Source organism: Papaver somniferum, chromosome 1 (genome assembly GCF_003573695.1).
Source record: "Papaver somniferum cultivar HN1 chromosome 1, ASM357369v1, whole genome shotgun sequence".
Taxonomy (NCBI): domain Eukaryota; kingdom Viridiplantae; phylum Streptophyta; class Magnoliopsida; order Ranunculales; family Papaveraceae; genus Papaver; species Papaver somniferum.
In genome coordinates, this window is record NC_039358.1 from 227,770,358 (window position 1) to 227,773,826 (window position 3,469).

General features: G+C 34.8%; 1 long non-coding RNA gene across 6 annotated transcripts; it reads right to left on the reverse strand.

The window, feature by feature from the left end:
- Window positions 1-219: 219 nt before the first annotated feature.
- On the reverse strand, window positions 220-2,931 carry LOC113318035. 6 transcript variants are annotated; one of them, XR_003344259.1, is made up of 6 exons: window positions 2,811-2,921; window positions 2,616-2,675; window positions 2,205-2,306; window positions 1,581-1,850; window positions 912-1,141; window positions 220-576 (listed from the first exon to the last, which is right to left on the reverse strand). It is a non-coding gene; the product is annotated as an uncharacterized LOC113318035 (long non-coding RNA). The 6 variants fall into 6 exon arrangements; XR_003344256.1 differs by having other exon boundaries at window positions 2,793-2,921; XR_003344255.1 differs by lacking the exon at window positions 2,616-2,675 and having other exon boundaries at window positions 2,811-2,931.
- Window positions 2,932-3,469: the final 538 nt, after the last annotated feature.

Below are 3,469 nucleotides of genomic sequence, written 5' to 3' on the forward strand. Positions count from 1 at the left end.
ATCCTACATAACTTCTGTCTAAAAATAACGACTGATTATTATTGTAGAAATTCTATGATAAGAGATTCAACCAAACCTAGTTCAGGTGAGTCAGTTCCAGCTGAATCTGATTCAGCCTCTAAGAAATTTTTTTCCTTTGTTTTAAATTTTTTTCCCTTGCTTTTTTCCGTTACTGTTTTAGATTAAGACTACACCGACAAGCCAACATCTGAATTTTGTAAGCAACTGCAACCCATTCTATTAAAATTAACTTTGGTTTCTGTTAACAAATTAACAACCCAAACATCTCTGAATCAACAACAAAAGTTACTTCATTTTCAACATAACATAAAAAAATAAAACAATACGTTTTAACATCCAAGTGCACCATTTACGTATTGCTTTAGCCATTCAATCGTCTCACCAAGATCAATATGTCCAATTGTCCCATCTCCAACACAGTTTCATATGTCTATCAGCAATTTCATCGATAAGGACTTCATAATTTTCAGTATTTGGTGGTGGTCTGAATTTAACACGTCCAACTGCAACTGCCTTCTTCTTTAAATTCGACAAGACACATCCAATTACTAGATACTGTCCACCAGCAATATGGGACCAAAATTATTATACATAACGAAAATTATACAAACAAATATAGAATCCAGTACTCTAGCCTAGATAGGAATGTAGAATTCAGAAAACAGAAAACAATATGAAACTTCTTAGCTGTATCAACAAACAGACATGATGCTTCGAAAAGAATGTACATAAAAGGTCAAGTTTGCATGTCATATATATCATGCATTTGTCATATCAACGTAAAAGTGTCACATCAATTATGCTACAGGCCAATGAAAGAAGTTGAAAACCTGTTATTCTACTTAGTAAAATGTCATAAGGCTAGAACAATTAAAACAAACATGCCATACCTGTTGTGGAGCAGCCGAGGATGATTAAGCAGTATTGTTGTCCTGCCTTCCTGCCTCAAAAACATTAACTCTTTCCTCTAAAGTATTTAGCTGAGTTTGAAGATCTTGATTTTTCAATTTCTCCATACGTAATTGTTCGCCTACAAGCTGCAGAAGCAAGTATGTATTTCTGTCTTCGATGCCTCGCCACCCATCGCACGAACGCAGCCCTTTCCATCACGTCCAAACACCTATTAAAACAATAATATTAATTTTAGCAAAAAAGAGATGGTAGGTTTGGGAACCAACAAAGTCATGATCGTGTAGTGATCCAAAGCTATGAGATCTGTTACTTGGAGACCAGGAGTTATCATCCATAATTCACTATAAATTAGAGCAAAGAAACAATCTATGAAAAACACAAATTGATAAATCAACATACAAGTGCTTGGATTCGTTGGCAGAAAGTCAACGGTATTTCCGTAGTAGATTAATATGCATACAAGTCAGATCACTTATCTTAGTAGCTATCTATAAAATACAATTGAGGCTTTCTAATTCTGTAAAATTGGTGCATTCGGCTGGTGAAATAACAAACTATGTCACTGTAGATGCTTATATAATTGGTTAATTTCCTTACTGATTTCATCAAAAATGGACCACATACTCGAAGAAGCACATGAGGCATACCTCTGTTTCATTGGTCAATGAGCATTAATATGCTAATCCCTTGTGTTGCAGGCATTCTCATCCGTTCATTTTTCTTTGCATGTTCACCGACCTCTACCTCCATCATTAGCCTTCCCCTCTTATTTCAAGCCTATCATATAATCTGTACAACAGATGTATAAGCTGCATCTTAAACTTGTATGTCACTAACCAGTTTGAGTAGATAAGAAATGGACTTTATGCGCAGGGTCCATGTTTATCGTCCTGGCATCTGGATTTGGCCCAATAATTCTATCAAATAGGGAGATATATTTTCCATAGTTAGGCTCTTATACGAATATCAAAATGACATCATTTTGGAATTAAATTAAAAATGACAACATTTTGGAATTAAACTTAAGAACATCCTCCAATAAAAAATATACAAGAAAACAAATTCCAAAAACATCAATGTCGTAAACCCAAATCTTTGACAAACCCAAGTTCCGCAAAGTATCTCTATCTATGATACAAAGATGGCAAATCTGATTTCTACGGCTTCAAATTCTAATTCCCCACAAGCCAAAACCCCATGTTTCCTAATCCCGAGCTCTAAAATAGTTGTCAATAGCCCGCAAAGTACATGGAAAATCTGCTCATACTAACCTGGTGTTTCAGGCATTTTGTCAAGCAGTAAATGTGCGTCTTGCAACTGATGCGGATTAGGTGCAGGCTGCACTCTGGAGACTACCCAAATAAAGTCCTTCCCTGCAGACACAAATTAGATACAAACCCAATGTTTAAATCATATTGATAGTATTGGGACATGGTAAATCTCATTAGACAAATGGTTCTTTTGCTTCCTGACGTATAGTACGAACTGATTTAGGGTAGGAGGAGCTAGCGCTGGAATATGAGAGTTCATCTGTTATATGAAGATTCTGGATTTAGGGGTCTGATAACTATTTCAAATCAGAACTCAAATCATCATTTCAAATCAACAAATATTCATAAAATTTCAATCAAAAGAAGGGTTATAATAGCAAACTCTTGATTTTGGGGGTTTCATCTTCTTACAATTTCTAAACCCAAAATATTGAAAACCCTAAATCTCATAAAACCAACAGACCGTTGTACCTAATTCAAATCAAATATAAACAAGAATAAACGATCTCATATAAGAAAACCCTCAATTTAATTAGAATTTCATAAAAAAAAAAAAAAAAAAAAGTAAGATGAATCAGATGATTATACCAATCATAATATCCTTACTGATTTCGAGTCTCGATCTATCCACCGGTTGGTAGACTTCGACATGTTTGATGATATGAGAAAATGAAAATCAGAAAATTCAGTAGAGAAAGATTATGGGAAGGTTTCATCTTTGATAAACCCACGATGGAGTAGATTGCGGAGGCAGTTATGTTTTCGGTAGGGCTGAACATGGTTTCGGTTTTCCGCTGGAACCGGACCAAACCAGACCAATTAGGAAGAAACCAAACCGAACCATTTACTAATGGACTGGGGTTATGGTGTAGAAAGTGGAAATCGATAGTGTTGGTTTTGGTTTGGTTTGATCTCTAAAACCAAACCAAAAATCATTGGAAAACCGATTAATTTTTAAACTTAGTTTCTACCGTCGATTTACAAGTATTAGATTCTACCCATTAATTTAGAGGATAAATAGAAATCCTAAATCTAATATTTCATTATGATACTCTCCCTCTTTCTCTTTCTCCTTCTCTCAGTCGCCTCCCTTCTCCACCCCCAACTACAGCTGCTACTACTCGACTTTTTTCTTCCCGTCTTTCTTCTTTTTTATTTGTCAATAACTAAATTAAGATATATTATATATCTTCTTCTGATCTCTAGAATTAGAGTAAGCTTTAACTATTCTTGATATTTTTTTTTGTCTGTAAATTTGTGTAAAC